Raw genomic sequence first — 8,485 nt, 5'->3', positions numbered from 1 at the left:
TCTTTCTTCGAGAAGAATAGAAAAGGAAAAGAAATGAAAAAGGAAAACCAAAGAAAAAAAAATTAAAACCTAATAAAAATTATTCAAAACGCACGCAAAATCGTTACAAAACTCGCGTTTCATAGCGAATTATAATTTTCTCTTTTCTAAAAATAATAATTATATTAGTAATAGTAATAAGAATAATAATAATAATCATCATAATAATAATAGTAGCAATAGTGTAATGATAGAAATAATTTTAATATTAATAATAATAATAATATTAATAATAATAAAACGAATAATAATATTAATTATAATGAAGATAAAATGATAAAAAAAAAATACAAGAACCACTTTCATCTGACTCTATATGTACGTGGCTCGATTAACAGATCGAACTCGTTACTTTCCTTGACTACTTATTATTTAATGAATATTTTTGTTTACTTTTATATGGTGCAACGACGCGAGTGTGTCTTGTGTGTTACATGCGCGCGCGCGCGTTGGTATTACGCGTGCACTTAGCTAACTTCGCTTTCTTTGGTACGTGCAAATCTCTGTATGATAATTAATCATAATTAATAATTAATAATAATTAATAATAATAATTATAATAAAGATAATTGTAATAGTAATAATAGTTAATCGTGACAAGAACGATCTATGATTGTAGACAATAACTACGAACTAATAGTTGACGTCATCGTTAAATATAAAAATTACGACAGTACAATACGCATAATTAACGCTGACAAAATCTGACATCATTCACGAATCAAAATGAAAGAAAATAAAACGATAAAAGAAAGTAATTAATTAATTAAAGGCACACAAAAAAATAGATACGTCTTTGGAGTAAACGTAAATAAAGAAAAAAAAAAAATAACGAAGGGATCGAAGAATAGGCGAAAAGAGGGACGACGCATGGATTATTTCGAAGGCTATAATATTCATTTTATTATTATTATTATTATTAAAATTCTTTTTATTTTCTTCTTCTAGCTTTCCTAACCATTTTTTCTCGTGAGTTCTTCGTCGAATTTCGAGATCGTCGGGCGGTGTAAGGTGTGTGAGGGTTATGAAAGGATTAAAAATATACAAAATTCATCGGCCAATTTTCATTGGATCATCGGCCATGCTGTGTTTCTCACTATTTCTCTCTCTCTCTCTCTCTCTCTCTCTCTCATCCGACGTTCTCGAAATGGGCGTTCAAAAAATGGCTCGTCCCTATTTTCGCGCTTCGCAATAGTAAAAAAATAAAATTAAATCAAAAAATAATAATAATAATAATATAATATTAATAATAATAAAATTAAAAAAGGGAAAACAGAAACAAGATTAAAAAAAAAGAAAAAAAAATAATATAAAGAGAAGACAAAAATAATTCTTTAACCTTCGTACACGTGTCGGATATTTTAAACGCGCGCGCGTGTACGTGTGATACGTGTACTACCTTTCTTCTTCTTCTTCTTTCTCTCTATCTCTCTTGTGTGTTTCTGTGTATATATATAGAATATAATACATATATACATATACATATATATATGTATTATAAATTTTATACGCAAATATTTATATATACATTTTTATATATGTATATATTATAAACACTAAAATGGTATCTACCATGTGAAATATAAGAATAATAACTTTATTTAAAAAAATAAAAATTAATTAAATCGTCTTCGGAAAACGGTACATTGGAGGGTGAGCAGGAGGTGTATACGATTACGAGCTCTCCTGGTTTTGCTAGAAGTTTACGTACGTACGCGCACGTTTCTTTTTTTTCTTTTTGCGTTACTTATGATTAAAGCTTATATATTTTCTTGTTCTTTCATACTCTTTCTCTCACTCTCTCTCTCTCTCTCTCTTTCTCTCTCCCTTTTTCTCTAACTCTCACTATCTTACGCACACGCAGACACACACGTATACATGCACGCATACAAAAGCGCGAACACTTTGTCACGTTTTCCTGACTATTTACTTTTCTTTCTCTCTCTTACAATTAATATATAAGACACACCGATGATGTGACACGTTATCGTCACTTTGAAAAAAAAAAAAAAAAAATCAAAAAAAAAAAAAAAAACATAAAACAAAGAACTTTCATCGATCAATTTTTTTTATTTTTTTTTTTTGTTTTTTTTTTTTTTCTTTTCTTTTCTTAATTGCAAAATAGTCGCACGCACAGAAATTCGTCGAAAATATTAAATGATTGACGACAAATATTCATTCGTGTTTTTATCTTATCGATTCATTCTTTCCGTTTAACTTTTCTCTTTTCTATATTTCACTCTTGCTCATTCACTCACACATACATACATTCTAACATTTATTTTTTCTCTCTCTCTCTCTCTCTCTCTCTCTCTCTCACTCTCTCACTCTCTCTTTTTTACTTTAAAACTTACACTCACACGCTCGGCCGCGTATTCGCCGCAACACTTACGTAATTTCTCTGAACTAAGATATTTAGACAAGAATATAACAGCGGTATAAAAAACTTTTCAACACTGAAAAATACAATCTATCATAAATGACTACCATTGTTACTCGTTCTCCTCACATCTTTCCTCTTATCGCATTATGTACTCGTCGCTTTCTTTCTCACTTTCTTTCTTTCTCTCTCTCTCTCTCTCTCTCTCTCTCTCTCCCTCTTTCACCCTAACTCATTCTCTACTTTGACATCCTCCCTCATTCTTTCAAACCTTATTTTCTTTTTCTCTTCGTTACACGCATGCATTAATCGAACGACAGTGTATCTCTACGTATATACGTGTACGCGCGTGTGTATGTGTATAACTGTGTATTTTCCCCTCATTTATGCATCCTTTCTATGATGTTTATATATATATATATTTTTTCTTTGTATGTTTTATTTTCATTTATATACGAGTGTATATACATAAGTGTATATACGAATTTCGTAAGTAGTCACGTTGCGATTTCGTAGCTCGATCGCGACCGTCGCCATTATGATAATAAAATATGTGTGTATAATAATAATAATCATTAATCAATCGCGTCGATCCTAAACGATGCTGTTGCTTCTTCTTCTTCCCTTTTCTTTTTTCAATTTTCTTTTTTGTCATTTGCGTTAGAGAAAAAAAAAACAGTCATAGATCCGTTATTTTTTTCTTTAAATAATTATCACGCCACATAATATTATGCTATTAATCTTTTACTCGCACACATACACACGCATAGACATTCGTTCACATTATTTCGATTCACACACTGTCGATTCGCGTACGTCTCTCTCTCTCTCTCTCTCTCTCTCTCTCTCTCTCTTTCTTTCTTTCTTTCTTTCTTTCTTTCTTTGTTTCTTTCGTTCTCGCTATATTTAAATCCCCAATTACATTGCCCCATTTCTTTCAGGTCTGTCACAATATATTAAATATTTTAATCGTTATTATCAATTATATATTAGTACTATATATATAGGTATATATATATAGATATATATATATATATATATATCTATATATAATTGTCATTATATTGTATATATATATATATGTATATATATACACAATACATATATATATATTGTGTATATATATATTATGCTTTATCACACGTATTACAAGTGGCTTGCAGAATCACACTTAACATATTATTTATTACTATTATTTGATGTCCTTAATTCTTTTTTTTCCTTTTTTTTTTTGTTTACTATATTTGTTACTGGCAACTTCGAAACGAAAAAACTTCATTGAAACTGTAGGTCTTTTTCGCGCCATGCTTTTATAAAGGACGTGTGACTGAGCCTCTTCGTGTATATGTGTATGAATGTATATATGTATGTATGTATATAAGTATGTATGTATGCATGTGTGTTTGTGTATTTTCATTAACGTAGACGTGTAAAAATGTTCACAAATTTTTATATTTCCTATTACTCACAACGCTGTATGCTGCTTGCTTTTTTGTCCGAAAAAGGATTGGTTTGCAACACGTAAGAAAAAAAAAAAAAAAATAAAATAAAAACAAACAAAACGGAAGAAAAGATACGAGAAAAATAAAAAAAAAAAAAAATAACATAAAAGAAAAGGAGAAAAAAATTAAAAAGGGATTAGAAAGTACATATCATCGTTGGCGACGCGACAGCTTGGCGAAGTCAATTTAAAGGACTTCACGCGTCGCGATATGCAAAACGATCATTATATTTACCATATTTTCTTCATTTTCGCATATTTTTTCTTACGTACAATAGAGAGACGCGTAAATCGAACACTTATTTAGTTAGTTAGGTAGGTTTTTTTTTTTTCATCTTAAGAACATTCATATTCAAAGGACACGATTGTTTTAATTACGTCGATTACGTGAAAAAATGATGCGAATAACATCGACTCTATTACTTTCCTACCTCTCTTTCTCTCTCTCTCTCTCTCTCTTTCTCTCTCTCTCTCTTTCATTTATGTCAAATTTACTATGCTACGATTTAATCTCTCCCTTTGACTTTATTCACATTATGTGTGCCTGTGTGTGTGTGTGTGTACGTACGTGTTTGACATAAACGTGAGCGTATATTATCATCGCGCATATGTATGTATGTATGTATGCATTAGTGTATGTGAATGTATGTGTGTTTTACGTAGGGGCCGCGTCGGCGGGATCAAAAGGGTTACTCTCCGCGATCCGAGCAGCTCTCTCGTTCTTTTAAACATTAGAAAAATTTATCTAGAAAAATCGGCCTCGGTCCTCATGTTCAAGGGCTCGCTTCTCAAGAACTTGGAACAATACTACTCTCTATATAATATATATATTTATATATATATAATATGTATATCAATATATATTTTTAATTATCAATTGATTTAGGTAAATTGGTACCTACATAAGTTTCTCTACAATTATATCGATCGATGGGAGTCTTGTGTGTTGTATCTGTGTATATGTATGTATGTATGTATGTATATATGTATGCATGTATGCATGTCTGTATGTATACATTTATATATGGTATTTCACGATAATGTGTAAGTGTAATTAGTGTAAATGTGTTTAATGTTTTACGAGCATATGGGGCGCTTGTGCGCGCATTTTTTTCAGCGCCTACTCCGTGCTCGTATGTGGGATGAAAAATTTGGACCTAACACGCGTACGAATCACGTCGCGATCCTATATCGAACGTATATATCGTGGACTATGCGATCACGCACGTCTCTTACGGGATACGCACTTTGACGAGTCATACAGCGTGTGTTTTTTTATTATTTTTTTTTTTTGTATAAACTTATCCGCGCTCCTTGTGTGGGTGCACTCGAAAAGTCCTTTGCTATCTTCCCCTCCTCCTCCTCCTCCTCCTCCTCCTCCTCCTCCTCCTAACCCCTTTTTTCTATCTTTTGTTTATATCTTTATCCCTATCTTTTGCTACGAAGTTTTATTCTCTCATTATTTTCCATTTTCTCGAGATGCACACACGACGATTTAGCGGCATTTAATTTAATTTAATCCTCTTGCAGTATTCATACCGCTTGGATTAATTCCTTCATTCCCTTCTCGCTCTCTCTTTCTCTCTCTCTTTCTTTTTCTTTTTCTTTTTCTCATTCATCGCTCAGAACGCTCTGGCAACGGGTTTAAAATTGCACTAACTAATGCTCGTCGATTCTCTTTCTCCATTTCTCTTCCTCGTCAATTTTTCGTGTCTTACGTCCTTTTTTATTGATCTTTCCGTCTTTTTTGTTTTTCCTCTCTTTTTTTTTTTTTTTGCTTTAATCCAATAATAACTCGCGACGAGCGAGAAAGCTTACTCGTTTTTCCCCCTTTTTAGAATATCGTTTAAACAATACTAATCGTATAAGTCGTATCGTTTTTTTCGTGTCTTCATTTCCTTTTTCCTAAACTTTTGTCCTTTTCCTATATCAGCTCTTCTCTCTCTCTTTCTTTTTTTTTTTTTTCTATTACTTATTGTTGTCTCTGCCAATGCTTGATCCATTAATCATCTTCGCTTTTTAATCCGGATGATAATCTCGCAAAGGATTACGATCGCGAGAATTTCGAAAATGTCAACGAAGGGACGGAAGGGTCTCGTCATCGTCATCAATCGTCGTCATAATTGCCTTTTTCTTTTTCTTTTTCTTTCCTTTCCTTTCCTTTACATTTCCTTTTCTTTTCTTTTATTCATTTATTTATTTATTTATTTATTTATTTATTTATTTTACTTTTAATTTGTTTCCCTCGTTTTTTTTTTAATGATTGCGTCCTTCGAGCGTTTTTGTGTATTTTTTTTAATTTTAGTTTTTTCTTCTTCGGTTTGTCTCTAAACGCCACCTAATTTTCTACGGCGATAAGTATATATATAAAATTGCCCAAAAAATAGTTGTATGTGTATATATAGATACTTATCGTTTTCGTTTTTACCTCTTTCTCTCTCTCTCTCTCTTTCTTTCTTTTAATCATTTCTTTTCTTATCCGTGTTTTTTTCACAATTCGTACGCAACGTATTATCAGTCACATTAGCATACGTAACACGTAATGTATTAAATATACTTCGTATCTGCGTGTGATTTATTTTCTTTTGAATGTTGCAGTTGCGTCCTTTTCGTATTGTATCTCTGAATGTATTATTATCGTATATATGAATTATTGAACCTGGTATACGTATGTGTGTGTGTGTGTGTGTGTGTGTATAATGTATTATGTGAACAGGTGTTTCTTTCGTTTCTCTTTTGGAAAACTACCCTCTTTACTTAATTTAATCATTTTCATTCTTTCTACATCATCGTCGTAGTCGTGCGAGGTTAACTATGTGACTGTATTATTCTTATTACTTAGTTGTTGTTGTTATTATTATTATTATTATTATTATTATTATTATTATTATTATTATTATTATTATTATTATTATTATTATTGTTGTTGTTGTTTTTCGACTGCTACTATATACGTACAGAAACGTCCGTCTATGAAAGCAGATCACACATTAAAAAATGGCGTAACATGCTCGACGTACCCCGTTTCTTCAATTATCTACTAACACATACTCGGTTCAAGATTTCTTCTTCTTCTCATTCACTTTTATTTATCCCGTGTGATCGAGTTCGAGCTAATTGATGATTCTTTATTTTTTTTCTCTCATTTATTTTCGTAATGTTGTTTGTTAAGCTTGTTTCTTTATTTATTTGTTTATTTCTTTCTTTCTTTATTTCGTTCGAACATCGAAAAGGATACAATCTGGTGTATTATTAAAACGAAGAAACTAGCATTTCCGAGCGGTTCCCAAAGACTGATCTTTCTTCTTCTGTTCAATTACGAGAGGACAAAAGGTATGATTCAGCTGGACCATTCGAGAAACAATAGATATATACATATATTTATATAAATATCCTTCGTAATGTCCGGTGGATCCTCGTTTGGAAAAGTGCGAGACGAGAATATATTGCTGTAAGAAAGTGATAAAATTGCTACAATATTTCCCGACAAATGGCGCTAACTAATTGATATCAAAGTGATCTCACCATAAAACTGTACAAAAATCTACCTCCTTTTTATTTTCTTCTTCTTCTTCTTCTTCTTTTTCTTCGTATCATAGATTATTAGCTTATACTTTGAGTGTATATGCTTGTGTAAATGTGTATATGTATATGAGTAAATATATATATGTGTGTGTGTGTGTGTGTATATATATATGTAGGACAAGAGTTTCCGCTCTTTTTTTTTTCTCCCTATGTATAATATTTAAATATACTATACACATGCATACGTCGTTTAAGTTTGTACAAACTTTCGAGGATCGCACCGATGTTTCAAGGTCACATCCCAATCGTTCTCGTTGTCCTCTCTTTTTTTCTAACGAGGACGTAAGAAGGAGCAAGTGATCTATGACCCGATTCCCCTTTACTTAATCTAAACATTTCTATAATTCTTGTTTATCCTTCTAATCTTTGATTTTGATAAACCCGACCGATTTAACCTATCAGAGAGTTTCGATTATCAATTAGAAAAAATATTAAGAAAGAAACAAAATTATCCGAAATGTGTAATTGGAAAAAAAAACGCTTCGAAAAATCCGCCCCACCATTTGACCTATGTATTAAAGTATTGACAGAGAATATTTTTGTTAAAACCTACCCGAGTTCTCTCTCAATAGTTTATTTAAACAAGAAACGAAAAAGAATAAGAAGAAGAAGAAGAAGACGAAGAAGAAGAATATAACAAAAAGTTGAATTTCACTATCGTCACCCTTTCTTGATCATAATCGTCCTATCCCGTAAAATCATTCTCGCATAATTTTCTTTGCTCTCTTTGTTATTTTTGTTGTTGTTACTCTTCCTACGTCTCTACTACTCATCCTCTCATTCTCACTCTCTCCCTCTTTCTCTCTTTTTCTCTTTTTTTTTTTCGCATTATTTCATTCTACTATATTATACTTGTGTCTTCTCTAGCTTTCTATCGATCTCTCAAATAAGTTAATTAGTAAAAAATCATCTCTTCCTTCAGAAAATTGTCTCTTTCTTCCTTTCTCTCTCTCTTTCTCTCTCTCTTCCTCTCTCTATTT

General features: G+C 31.5%; 1 protein-coding gene across 1 annotated transcript in view; it reads right to left on the bottom strand.

Moving 5' to 3' along the window:
- Positions 1 to 6,347: 6,347 nt before the first annotated feature.
- LOC106784703 (cytoplasmic polyadenylation element-binding protein 2) overlaps positions 6,348 to 8,485 on the bottom strand; it is a gene marked incomplete in the record, with an annotated part of 125,109 nt that continues 122,971 nt past the window's right edge. Inside the window, 1 exon segment of the mRNA XM_014744520.1 lies at positions 6,348 to 8,485.

The sequence above is a fragment of the Polistes canadensis genome, unplaced genomic scaffold (genome assembly GCF_001313835.1).
Source record: "Polistes canadensis isolate GaletaPanama2010 unplaced genomic scaffold, ASM131383v1 scaffold_39, whole genome shotgun sequence".
Classification (NCBI taxonomy): Eukaryota; Metazoa; Arthropoda; class Insecta; order Hymenoptera; family Vespidae; genus Polistes; species Polistes canadensis.
The sequence above is the reverse complement of the archived record's forward strand: the minus strand, read 5'-3'. Positions and strand labels throughout refer to the sequence as shown.